Raw genomic sequence first — 13799 nt, forward strand, 5'->3', positions numbered from 1 at the left:
TAAGAAAAGATCCAGAAAGGAGACGTAGCTTCCAATATTTGAAAATTTTAAGTAAAAATTATTGGTGGGAGCGGATGACTAGAGATAAGATCATGTAGAATCTTATAAACCATGTTAAGTATTTAGATTTTATTCTTATCACACAGGTCAGATAAAATATGTAAATATGTAAAATGAATCTCATAACCAAATAAACCTCGTATTCCTCACAAGCTATGACGCTTTTGGCAAGCCATGTAAACTCTCTAATCCTCAATTTTCTCTCCTGAATAGGACTAATAAAACCAACCTCTTGTGTAGTTAGAAGAGAAAATGCTATTACAAATAAAAAGTATCTATTTCAGTACATTTTAATAGCAGAAAACCATTCGCAGTCAGTTTTCAGGTCTTCTCACTTGAGCCAGCAGCATTCAGGCTGTAGCCGCCACGCTGCTTAGAGCCCTAGCTCAGGGAGGGGCAAAGTGAGGACCTAGCATCAGTCAGTGCACAGAAGGCTGTGGGGAAGAGATGAAAGGAGGAGCACCCCTGACCAACAATGGCATCCATGCTTACTTAGATATTTAAAGACAGATGATCCAGGCTTGTTAACTCATTTTAGGATCTGGGGTGGGTGTCTTTGTGACTCTTGATCTTTCTTCCACGGTTATAAATTGGTGGTGATACAACACCAAGCAAAGTACAGCACGGAGCAAAAGCTCTTCATGGAAGCTTCACAAGGGGAAAAAAGAAGCAACATAGAGAGAGAAAAATAGGCCTCCACAGATGGACCTTCATGTACCATTATTTAGTGAGCTTAGCTTATACTTTCATAAGATAATCGTGATGACATGAATGGTTTATACTAAGCATGACTATTAGGACTGGGTGAAGCACCTTCCTTCCTTTTATACCCTCCTACTCATCTGATAGCTGAACAAAATTGGGCTTCTGTCAACAAGGAAGAAAATGAACAATGGATGCTAGTCAACAAATAACACTATTTGACATGGATTAGAACATCTTAGAACATCAGGAAAGAAGAGGAGATTTAGATATGGGAGACAGTCGGCCAGAAGCAGTGAGCCACGGGGTTCAATGATCAGAAACTAATATCCGGAATAGACAAGGAACACAAACACCTCAACAGCAAATAATAATAATAATCACATTCAAAAGTGGGCAAAGATTCTAAATAAACATTTCTCAAAATAGGACATACAAATGGCCAACATGTTTATTTAAAAAATGTTTAACATCAATAATCATTAGAGAAATGTAAATCAAATCCATATTGGGATATCATCTTATCCCAGTTATAATGGCTATTAGAAAAATTACAAAAAAAAAAAGATACTGGCAAGGATGAGGAGAAAGGGGATCACTCCTACGCTGCTGGTGGGAGTGTAAAGTAGTGCAGCCATTATGGAAAATAGTATGGAAGTTTCTTTTCTCCTTTTTTTTTTTTTTTCTGACACAGAGTCTCGCTCTGTTGCCCAGGCTGGAGTGCAGTGGCACGATCTTAGCTCACTGCAGCCTCCGCACCCCCACCCCCGACCCAGGTTCAAGCGATTTTCATGCCTAAGCCTCCCAAGTAACCGGGACTACAGGCATCCGCCACCAAGCTCAGCTAATTTTTTGTATTTTTAGTAGAGATGGGGTTTCACCATGTGGGCCAAGCTGGTTTCGAACTCCTGGCCTCAAGTGATCTGCCCACTTTGGCCTACCAAAGTGCTGGGATTACAGGCAGTGTGAGCCACTGCAGCCAGCAGGAAGTTTCTTTAAAAAAACTAAAATTAGAATTACCCTATGATCCAGCAATCCCACTACTGAGTGTTTATGCAAGCTAAATAAAATCAATATATCAAAGGGATATTGCACCCCCATGTTTATTGTGGCACTATTCACACTAGTCAAGATATGGAACCAATCTAAGTGCCCATCAAAGGATGAATGGATAAGGAAAATGTGATACATATGTGCATTGGGATACTATTTGGCCATAAAAATGAATAAAATCCTATCATTTACAGCAACATGGATGGAAATGGAGGTCATTATGTTAAGTGAAATAAGATAGGCACAGAAAGACAACACATTCTCACTTATATGTGGGAGCTTAAAAGGTGGATCTCATGGAGGTACAGGAGATAGAGAGTAGAAAAGTGGTTAGCAGAGGCTGGGAAGTGTGTGTTGCGGGGGAGTGGGGATGAACAGAGGTGGGGTAATGGGTGCAAACATACTATTAGATACAAGAAGTTAGAACTTAAACATCAGAATGTTTAATAGCACTGTAGGATGAGTACAGTTAACATCAATCTGTTGTATATTTCAAAATGCTAGAAGAGAGAATCTAAAATGTACAAACACATAGAAATGATAAATGCTAGAAATGATGGATATCCTAAATAACCTGACTTAATCATTACACGTTGTATGCATTTAACAACCTATCACATGTACATTACAAATATGTACAAACATTACATATCTTTTTTATTTTTTTAAGAAACCAAGTCTAAGCAGGTGCAGGGCAAGAAGGGTCCTATTCCAGGCAGATGGGAAAGAGACTGCAAACCTCTGGGGAAATCCAGAGCAAAGAGACCAGGAAGGTCACACAGACCTAGGCTTTATAGAAAGTATCTCTAACTAGGTAGAAGAAAAATGAAATAGGGCTGTACAACCAACATCCAAACAGGCCCCAAATACCAGTGAGGATTGTAGGTTGGTCACCACCTTTTGGCTTGATGACCGCTTGACAGACAATAGGGGTCTTCGCTACAAGATTTCCCCTCAGCAACCTAAGGCTAGCATCTGAAAAGTGCTATGCACCTTGCCAACGTTCAATGAACATCCAACCACACTGCGAGTGTCTTTAAATAGAAGCAACTTTTATCCAGAAGGGGAGACGTTAAAACCAAACCAAACAAAACAAAAAACCCTACAACCTCATCGCTGAGAACAAGTAATAGAAGTGTTAAGATCTCTGCTGATAAAAGATAGCAGTAAGGCAGATGACTTAAAAATGCCCTCTGGTTTAGCAATTGTTCACATACCTTTTTTCTCCCAGATGAGTCACCCTCCTTGATTTCCTTAGTTATAAGAAATAAGAAAATAGGTGCACAATTCTCAAGGAAACATTGGTGTTCTGATCTACTGAATAAAGTTATTGCAGCAACAGTGTCAATGGGAATGGGGGAAGAAAGCCTCAGTCTGTTGTCTTTCTGGAGGTGTGTGTGTGAGTATGTGTGTTGTGTGTGCGTGATTGAAACTCAACATTGAGTGCCCACCTTGGATCAGGCCCCTGCCAGATGTATTACATATATTATTTCAAATCCTCTTCAAAATCCTGTGAGATCATCATCATTATCCCTTCTTTATAGATCAGAAAATACATTCAAAGGGGTTAAGAATGTTTCATCAAGTCCTGCTCAAATCTGATAGCCAGTTGCACAATGAACACCAGATCCACCTGGGGCTACAGTGTGGGCTCCTTCCACCACATCACAGCAAGGCTGGGCAACAGCTTGTGGTCTACAGTGCTGAACTCTGTGGCTCTCTGAGGAATGAAGTCAGGGCAGGCCGAGGTTCCAGCAGGCAGTGGAACCGGTGAGAATGCTCTTGTGCTGAAGAGCCACCTTTTCAGTTCCGCGTTCCCCTCTGTCCTCCACAAAAAAGCCAAAAATCCATCATGGATCAGGGTAACACTGCATTATTTACTTGACAAAGGATTTCTGCAAAGAATTTGACCTTGAGCTCCTGCCCTTTCCCTGCTTTCATTCTATGTGGACTCCAGTGACTATCCTTTAAGGAAATTACAGTGAATCAAAGCCAGATCGACGTCAACGTAACTGAGGACCTAAGCAATCTAAGAAAAGATTCTCTATGAGATCCATTTGGCAAAATTAACATTTATTGGGTAATGGTACAAAAATATTTTGATTCACAATACCAGTTACGTAAACATATTGGTACATAGTAATCGTATATATAGAGAGTAATCATATATATATATAGAAATCATATATACACACACACACACACATATATATATATACACACACATATGTATATTTTTAGTTGAAACACTATCTGACCAACCAGTTAGTTTAGTTTGGACACTTAGGTCATTAAATGATATCAGAAAATGAATATATATATATATATATACACACACACATACACATGAATATATATATATACATATTTCTATCCCTTTGGTCTACTGATGTGATTGCTTCAGAACTGAACAAGTGTCCTCTGTAGGATTACTTTTCAAATAATTCCTTTCTTAAAAATTAATCCATTAACTTCACTTGCCACCTGGTCAGAATTCAGCTCCTCCAACTCTGAGGGTGTTCTGTCCAGAACTATAGCAGGAGAGAAGAATTTCAGTCTATCACATACACATTAATTCATTTTAAACACTTTGCATTTGATCCTTCAGGATATGCAAGACTACATTAGTCAACCCAAGTAATATAAAGCAGAGACGTGCTAGCCTTGTCTTAGCCTTGAGAATACGCATTCTATGTTGCTATAGAATGGAGAACACAGTCCTATTCTAATTTATTTCTATTCTCATCTTTGAAAGATATGTTAATTCCTTGTAGTTCTCAGGGGTGATATAATCCAAAACAGAATTAACTGAATATCCTATTTGAAAAAGTGCTATTGCTAAATGGCAACCATGCAGTTTTATTGTGTGAGTCATGAGAAATCAGCTTGCATGGGCATGCCGGCTTGGGAGCATCAGCCTGCTTCATCCATACTCTGATTTGAGAGGTGGAAGTGCTGGTGCTTTCTTCCTGCAGCTCTTTGAAGATCAGCTGTGGGAGTCGTGAGCAAAGTCTAGGGGCTGGAGGTTTTCCATTGTAATCCACTAGCTAACCAGACAAACCAATGCACATCCCTGGGCCTTCAAATGTTGTAAGACCTGGCCTTGCCTGTGAGAGGACAGCCAGTGGCCCACCTCTTGAATTTCCCTACCTCCCGCTGGTCCAATATAGATGCTGACTTTTGAACTGTGGAAGGAACGAACTGTGTATAGAGAGATGTTTACAGATGCCCAATTGTCAGATCATCTTTATTTGCAGGGCAGTCACGTATATTGGGCAGAGTTTGGGCTTTGGAATCACCCAGATAGACAGACACTAGAATCCCAATGGTTAGTACCTTGTTCAGGGACCTCAGGCCACTCAGCCTCTCTGAACCATCATTTACTCATCTGTGGGGATGACTGTCAGCTGTTTGATGAGGATTTTAAGAAGGCAATTCCAGTGTGCTTTCCCAAATTGCTAGATCATAAAATTCACCTGCAAAGTCTGTCCTCATTCAACAGATCTAGAATGTTCCCCAGAAAATTTTATTTTTTGAAAGCAAGTTTGGGAAACATAGATAACTTGTTAATATGAAACATTAAATACATTTTAAAAATGTGTATCCTTTTTCACAGAACATTTAAAAATTATTAACGTTCAAAGATTAACAAAATCTAAAATGACAAAGATTTTTTGATCCAGTCATCCGTGAAGGCTTTTTAAAATCCCTGAATGGAACCGTTGTTCTTAATTCTCATGTGTCCATTCTAATATCCGAGCAAATCTCATTCTGCTGAAAATCTTCCTTGCCTGTTTTTAAGGTGATGAACAGACTTCATACAATCCTACTCAGTACGAGCACTGCATTTTTATTTACCTAAGTAATTTCTTTGATTCTTCTAAAACTAAACTCACATGAGTTATTTTTTAAAATCACAAATATGAAAAATGTTACACTTTAATTTGACTTACTCCTAAGCATATATATGTATATATATGTGTGTGTATATATATATATATATATATATATATATATATAATTCTTTTGATGTCCAACTATCTCCCAAGGAGGACTGATGACATTTGAAGCATATTTGCCCACCAAAATAAATAAATAAATAAATAACGTTAAAGTATTAGTGTGAGTGTGATCAATATTCTTCCCAACTAGAGATTCCCAGAGTTTAACTAGAGTCAAATCTAAAGATCACAGATTTTTTTTGTAAAAATCTTAGCTTTTCCTTCCAATGAATTCACATGGTTTTTGCCTCATGAATTTCCAATACTTCATCCCCCATCCCAGCAGGCAGTAAAGTCCAACCTTTTCATTCAGGGTTAAGGTTGCCCTGAGCCCTCCTGAACTTTCTAGCCCTGCCTCTTGTATCCTGCACACCCAGCCAGATGTGTGGGGGGCACCCTGAGCTAACTGACTTCCATGCTCTTTTATGCCAATTCCCTCCACCATAAATGATCTTCTTCACTTTCGATCATCAAAATGTGAAGACTTGCAAAAAGTCACTGCCAAGCCATTTCTGATTTTTCGACTATGCCCAATGCTGCTTGGTCCACAGTTAGTTACTTTCACAGGCACGTTTCTGTAACATTCCCGCTGTACTTTCCACATGAGAAATGCTGTCCTCCGGTTTGTGTTTAACTTACTGGGTGTAAAGCCCGTCTGCCTACAAGCTCCTTGCGACTGTGTGACTCCCTGTCTCCACGGCCAGCGCCTAACACTGCTTCAACCCTAAGGTGTTGTACAACCTTTTTTGGTGTGAACTAAAATCACCAATAAAACCGATATTGAAATGATTGAGCTTGTTCAACTAGTCAGAGAACAGCTGGGTCCATTTGGTTTTACATTGGCCAGAATTAGTCTCAGCTGCTGTGTGAATGATTATTTTTAAATGTAAATATACGGGATTCTGGAGCTTCATTCTGTCCTGGTTCTTATGACAGAATAGTCTCTTTATTCTGCTCCCATTCCCTGAACTACATACAGCTTTAATGCATTGATAAATCCTTTGCAGGGTGTTTTGTCTGTCGCTGGTAGCCTTGGAGTTACAGGAAAAATTCTAGGAATAACCACCAGGTGGCGCCAGAGCCACATTACAAAGCGCCTCTGAGGTCTCCTCCCAAGAACGGGGTGTGTTTGTCCTCCAGCACTAGGTGGGTTTGCTCCCTCCCTAGATCTTCCATCCAGGATAGTCCTGGAAATGATCTTGATGCTATCTGTTCCTCGTTACAGCAGACCTGCTCAACTTCAGCAGCTAGAAGGAGGATTGTCTTTCACCAGCTGCAGGAGCCTGTTCCCACTACAGTGAGAGAATAATTTCGTTTTTTCAAGCCAAGAAGTATTTATTGAAAGCCAGCTATGTGTTTTGTTTTATTATCTCTTGATTTAAAATCTAGCATTTTGCTGCTGTAAGGGAACTTAGAGTTCTTCTATCTATCACTATCTCCAGTTCTATTTAATAGGGAGAGATACTGAGGCTTAGAGAGGAAAGGTTACCTGGCTAATACTATTCACAGAGTTTGTAGCAGCAACTGTATTTAAGACCAGACTTCCCAGCTACAAACCACCTCCTTCATGCTCAGTGGTGCTCCAAGGCAGCTGGACTATAAGCATCTCGAGCACACAGATGTGGTCCCATTCTTCAAGTCTTGACATAGCAAAATGCCTTTTTAGATTCTCTAAGAGATGTGCAATTGATTGATGAGTAAACTGACTTTATTTTTTAAATTCTGATTTAAAAGGGTATTTGACTCAGAAATGCAAAGATTTTCTTTTCTTTAGGAATATTATGAATTTTTAATTCAACCCAGTATTTTCGATAAAATTTAAGAAAATGGAACTTCCAAGAATTGAATAACAATCTCTTGGAAATCATATTTAAGTGCTCATTTGTGTCTTTAGCAAGTCATGGGTATGCGGCATATCAGAAATGTTCGTAGGAGGTTTAATTCTTACAACACTGAAATTGTTTTTAATGACATGCTAAAGCATAGTTACTGTGAAGACTCACTCATGTTTTCACAAGCTACGTAGGAAGTGCCTTTTACATGGCAGGCACTGTTCCAGCTCTGGGGGTTCAGCAGAGAACAGAAAAGATAGAGGCCCCAGAATTCACAAACTTATATGCTGATAGCAGCAGACCTACAATAAACCAAAAAAATAAATAAATAAAATAAAATACCACAGTATGCGGGAAAGTGATCGGGGCTGTGGAGGAGGGACAGAGGCAGGAAGGAGGACAGGAAGCGCTTAAGGGAAAAGGCTACACGGCTATAAAGGATATGTGCAGGAAGAAACGGCCAGTGCAAAGAACTGGAGACAGGACTGTGCCTGATGTATTGGAGAAGGGCAAGGAAGCCAGTGTTTCTGGAAGGGCGTGAGCAAGAAAGAAAATGCCAGCAGTAAAGAGAAGGCCCGAGACTATGATAACAGTTTTTTGTTTTGGTTTGGTTTTTGTGTTGTTGGGTTTTTTCTTTGTGTGTGTGTGTGTGTGTGTGTGTGTGTGGTTGTTGTTATTGTTTGTTTGGTTTGGTTTGGTTTTGCATAGCCAAAGAAGAGAGACATTGACTTTAGTCTCTGCAACAGGTTCAACTCTTATGAAATAATACATGGTTTTCCTTTTGCCAATGTAGAAAATACGTAAAATGTCCAGGCTGCTAATTGAGCTTCAGGACTTGGTAACAGGGGAAAACTGTCATCTCAGAACAAGTAAGGATTGATTAATATCAAAATAATTTCCATCTCAGACTGGAAATTCTACCTATCTATTGGAGCTGACAAGCAAGATTGATCACCTAAACTAAGTTAATCATAACAAATGAAAATGTTGAGGCACCTATAATTAATTACTACCCAAATGAGATTCCCATCTTTGCTAGAGATAACCCCTGAATATATCAGGTCATCCATCTTTCAGTTCTTCTATTAGAGTCATAATTTCATTTTCCTGCTGGTTCCTCTCAGAACCCACCACGTGACTATGCAGGCAATGTGTGTGTTTTTCCCTTCAGTTTTTAATATAATTATATGCAACAAATATGCAACTAAAGAAAATGTTGAGTTCTAGGAAAATGAACGTCATTCTCTACTTAAAAACTGGTGAAATGGACATTCTCTATTTAAAAACTGGTGAAATAACTTTGAAATTCATGATTTCTTTTGCACTTTCTGTCTTTCTGATCTTTCTCCCAAACACTGTGAATTGGATGTTTTTGTTATCATTATTATTATTCATACCTTACATGTGAGATATGGTGGTCAAAGTGTTTAAAAACTTCTCAGTCCTCTTCACCCCCATCAAACTGCAATTTGTTTTTAACTTGCTTAATGTCTGTGTCCAGCTTGGTCTCATTCACTATTTTAAACCCAGAAATAAGTTCTGTGCTAGTCATAGAATGGCAAAATAAATGGTTGTTGGATTGAACTGACTTGATCGCCATGGAAATCAATTATGGGGAGATCTGCACTAGCACCCCAGCTTTACCACCGACTTTGTGTCCCTAAGCAACTTCTCTGGTTCTGTTTCCACATGTGTATGACAGAAATTTCAACCTTGTTGTACATAACTTCATTTTCTTAAGTGCTGGCCTTCATAACAATACAGCAGAATAAGAATCATTGCTGCCATTTTTACAGATGAAATATAGAGTTGTCTGGGGCATATATTATAATAACTAGAGGTTCTGCAGTTTAAATTCCTCCACATGCCTTTGTATTTATTCACACAAGTAGAATCAAATTGCGATTTCCAATATTCTTGAACAAATTGTTGCACCTTGCTTAGAAAAAAAAATCTGTACTTGAATGCTACCTCCCTGAACCCAACCCTTTCTGGACATGTTATTGATTCATTAAGGACTTGGATTACATAGACACTCAACATTTAATTGCATTGCTATCAATCATGTATCTAACAAAATAATATATAAGGTTGTTTAGGTTTCTAACTGTGTAATTATACTGTTCTATGTATGTAGAGTTTATAAAACCGTTCACATGTTACAGTAGCTGTGTTCATCAAAGCTCTGGAATTGGCAGCTCCTTTCCATATATGGGAACTTGATCAAGTCCTTTTGCTGCCTTCCTCATACATTTCTTAAGAGCTTGAAATTATCAATGTTTGCAGTTTATAGCACAATAGCAATAAGAAGTAAGTGCTTATCAAATGTCAGTGTAGTTTTCAATATCATCATGTTTGTCATCAATGTATTTTTTCTTCCTAAGAGCCTGGTGGAGTCTTCGGAGCAGATGTGACTGTCCTACTTGTATAGAGAAGAGAAACTGAGGCTCAGAAGAGACGCCTGGCTGAGTTTAACAGGACTGCAACAACAATTTTGCCTTTCTACTTTCTGGTACAGTGGTCTTTCCTTTGCCATCATGCCTCAGCATATCCATGTTAGTAAATTCTCCCAGTTGGGGAAAAGCTTGGCAGCAATGAAAGTTAATGTGATGAATCATTTAGATGGACAGATTGGAAAAATGTTGTTCCTTTTGCATGTGATGTTCTTGCCAGAAATCAAGTAGGTGGAGTTTGTGAAGCGTGATCAGTTAGATAAGTATGGTGGTTTTAAATAATCAAGCGTGGAGCCATACCGGTTATGTTTAATTTATAACAAAATCAGACAATTCAGGCATGATGTTGAACTCATTGAGCTTGGCTCACTACTACATTTCTCTCACCAAAAGCAATGACTATAAAGAGTTACAAATACCATGACCTTATATCATAAAGCATAAATTATTCCAGGAAGTTTTCCATTTAAGTCACCTTCTCAAAATCTTAGGAGAAAACTACCAATATTCAGTTAAAACCCCAGAGGCTTAAGGAAAAATATTAATGTTGAAATAGCAAGTAAGTGGTAGTATCCTTGCTATATGCACAATTGCATCTGCTCGGGGGTTAGTCTTTCTTTAGCTCCTGTCTACAACTCACACCAGTCTCCATAAAAGAAATGAGGTCTCACTGATACCATCTAGCTTAATGAGATAAAAATCCTGGTGATCTCTGCAAGAAAATAAAACTAAGATAAACTAGTATCTGCTACTGATAAATATTTAACAGATGTGGTCCAAATCCCTCTGCCAGCTGGAGGAAGGAAAAAAGTTCTATTTTACAGCTTGGATATAATTATTGGCCACATTTCTCCAAGCAAAGACAGTGACATTGGCTCACTCCCCAGGAGAACTTTCTTCTGATCTTGGCACTAGGATTTGCTTTTCTTTAACAGATTGCAGCAATATACCCTTCATTTGACCCAGTTTATTCATTCAAAAGATACCTGGAGCCAAAACCATGTATGAGAAATAGCAAAGGAAGAGGCAGGCACAAGCTGTGTTTATATACCCACCAAAGGACTACAGCAAAACACATATATTCTAGTCAGCACTGAGTGCACCTGTCTGTGTCAACAGTAGACCAGCGTGGTCTGGCAGATGACCATATGACCCAGCTGATTCACTCCGGAGTTAGAGGAACTTTTCCCAGACCCTGAAAGTCACCTTTTTAGACAACTTCGCGAACAGCCATCCTTGTTCACGGTATCATGCCCCTTGGCACTGCTAAAAAGACCGTTTGCAAAGAATTTTCCTAAACATCGCCACTGAGGCTCCTTCCAGCAATGACTCTGGTCCATCATTGGGATTGCTGAGCAGCTGTTTCATAACATGAATGAGGATGTTTTAACCATGTTTCTTGACCTGGCCATTTGGATCCCAAGGATGTTTTGGTCCAAGAAAAAATTCCAGAGCTTAGGTAGGTTACATACCACAACTATATTCATTTCCTACATCTATTCTTTCTCTGTGCAATCCTTTTCCTAGCACTGTAACTGAAAGTATTTTTCTAAAACATTAATGTGATCATACTATGTCTCTGCTGAAAAGCCATCAATCACTATCTACCTATTACTGACAAAAACATGACATTCTGATCCCACCTGATCTGCTCTTTCTCATCAACAACTCTTCTCCTTATGTAATTTCTCACCTGGTGACCAACCACACCCTGCATGTGCTATACATTCATTTATGCTTTTTCACCTGCTCAAGGCCCCCAGAATTATTTTCAAGTATTATTTTTCCCAACACAAAGCATCAGTCGATACCTGTAGTAAGTCTGAAGCATCTCAGAAGCATTTATTGACAACCCAGTCTTCTACTCTCCTCTGCCTCCAAACACACAGCACATACATTTTGTCCGAAACATTTGTAGGCCATCATTGTCTTTTGCCTGGCATTTCTTTACTAATTCATATATATTTTTATTCATGTGTGTATATTTATCTCACCAGTATTTGGGAGCAGAGCCTATGTGTTATTTTAGTTATACAGGTTGTTGGGTGATATGGCTGTGAACCTGATATGCTATAGATTATAAGGGGAGGTGGAACCTGTCACACTTCCTCTTCCTCCATCACTGGTTGTCTGTCTCAAAGCTCACCTAAGAAGACAGGAAAACTTGTCAGATGGGGAAGGATGTGTCAAGAGCATGCACACAGATTTACTCTTCAGCTAGAAGCTCCAATTCCTAGGTGATCTGAATCCAACTCAGAGTGCTTGCACCTGTTTCCTGCCACACAGCTAGAGCTGGTGAGTCTGATTTAAGTAATTCTACGGGAAGACAAGGCTTACATAAGAATAAGTAGCCGAGTAGACAGATATTTCCTCCATGGAATCTGCCTTGTTCAGAAACAAGTTTAATCAGTTACTGACTTATAGTAAGAATGTGAATGTGATAATTTTATTAAAAGTTTTTATAAATAGTTTCATTGTAATTTAAGCATCGATGAAAATGTGTTGTATATGGTCATGTACTTGCTTTGTTTTCTTTTTGTTTATTCTATCGACTTTTACGAAGCACTTACACTGTGCATGAAGACACATGGGATAGAACACTATCCCTGCTGTTGAGGAATCCCCTGTAACCATTTCAGTGACAGAACAGCTGAAGCTCAGTATGGTCAAGCGACTGGCCACTGGCCAGACCTGATTGTCATGGACTTCAGTTAAGGTCCTCTGATTCCCATCACAGTCTCTTTCCACTCCTTATGCTGTTTCATGTCCCATGTTCAGGGAGTGACTCTGCTCTGCCTGGATTTCTGAAATCTTATACGGATGGCTGGTGAGCTTAGAATAAAGATGCAACATGAGGAGGCGTACCTGTTTCCCATATGACTTCCAGGAGGCCAGGAGAGCAGTCTTCCCGAGTCAGGCAGGAGCACTGTGCCTAAAGCAGCTTCCCGGGGAGAGCAGTGACGTTCCTGGTCTCAGAGAATATCTGAACCCCATCGCCCCCACCAGTTTACCTTTCAAAATGCTTCTTTCCACTGGCACGCAGTGCTCAGTAAGACCTCACAGTTTCCCTGGGCTGTGGTCCAATTTGATTACCTCCTTTTTCCATGCTTGGAAGCTGCTATGCAATAATCTTTTTAACCTCTGCAAAGCCAGGACGAATGTGACAGCAAAAGCAATGTTAGTACTTGAGGACATTTTCTCCTTTTAGATTTTGAGGATTTATTTCATGTTTATAAAGAGAGCAGAAAACTCTGTCACTTTCTGTTGGTGTTATCCTGGTCATCTCAGAGCTCTCATTAGCTCTTTTCCTACCCCCAGCAGAAACTAGAGAATTCTGAGGAAAACACACTTTCACTTCATGGAAATAGCCACTCTTTCCAGCGTTGCTTTTCCTTCCATCCTAACCATCTTGTTTTGATCTTAAATATCTTCAGAATCTGACTTTTGAAATTTATTTTTATATCTCTTTCCAGCCACTTTTGATTAATCTCTCGATAGGGTAAGCAACATGATTTTCTTCTTTTTTTTTTTTTTTTTTTAAATAAAGCTCCAGCTCTGGCTTCTGGCTGGAGTGCAGTGGTGAGATCTCCACTTCCCAGGTTCAAACGATTCTCTCACCTCAGCCTCCTGAGTAGCTGGGATTACAGGCACCTGCCGCCGTGCCGGGCTAATTTTTTTTTTTTTTTTTTTGTATTTTT

The 13799-nt window shown here is 39.3% G+C and overlaps 1 long non-coding RNA gene across 1 annotated transcript; it reads left to right on the plus strand.

The window, feature by feature from the left end:
* Positions 1-6970: 6970 nt before the first annotated feature.
* Positions 6971-11725, plus strand: LOC130541242 (uncharacterized). The gene is made up of 2 exons (XR_010109315.1): positions 6971-7113; positions 10033-11725. It is a non-coding gene; the product is annotated as an uncharacterized LOC130541242 (long non-coding RNA).
* The last annotated feature ends 2074 nt before the right edge of the window (positions 11726-13799 follow it).

The sequence above is a fragment of the Pan paniscus genome, chromosome 12 (assembly GCF_029289425.2).
Source record: "Pan paniscus chromosome 12, NHGRI_mPanPan1-v2.0_pri, whole genome shotgun sequence".
Lineage (NCBI taxonomy): Eukaryota > Metazoa > Chordata > Mammalia > Primates > Hominidae > Pan > Pan paniscus.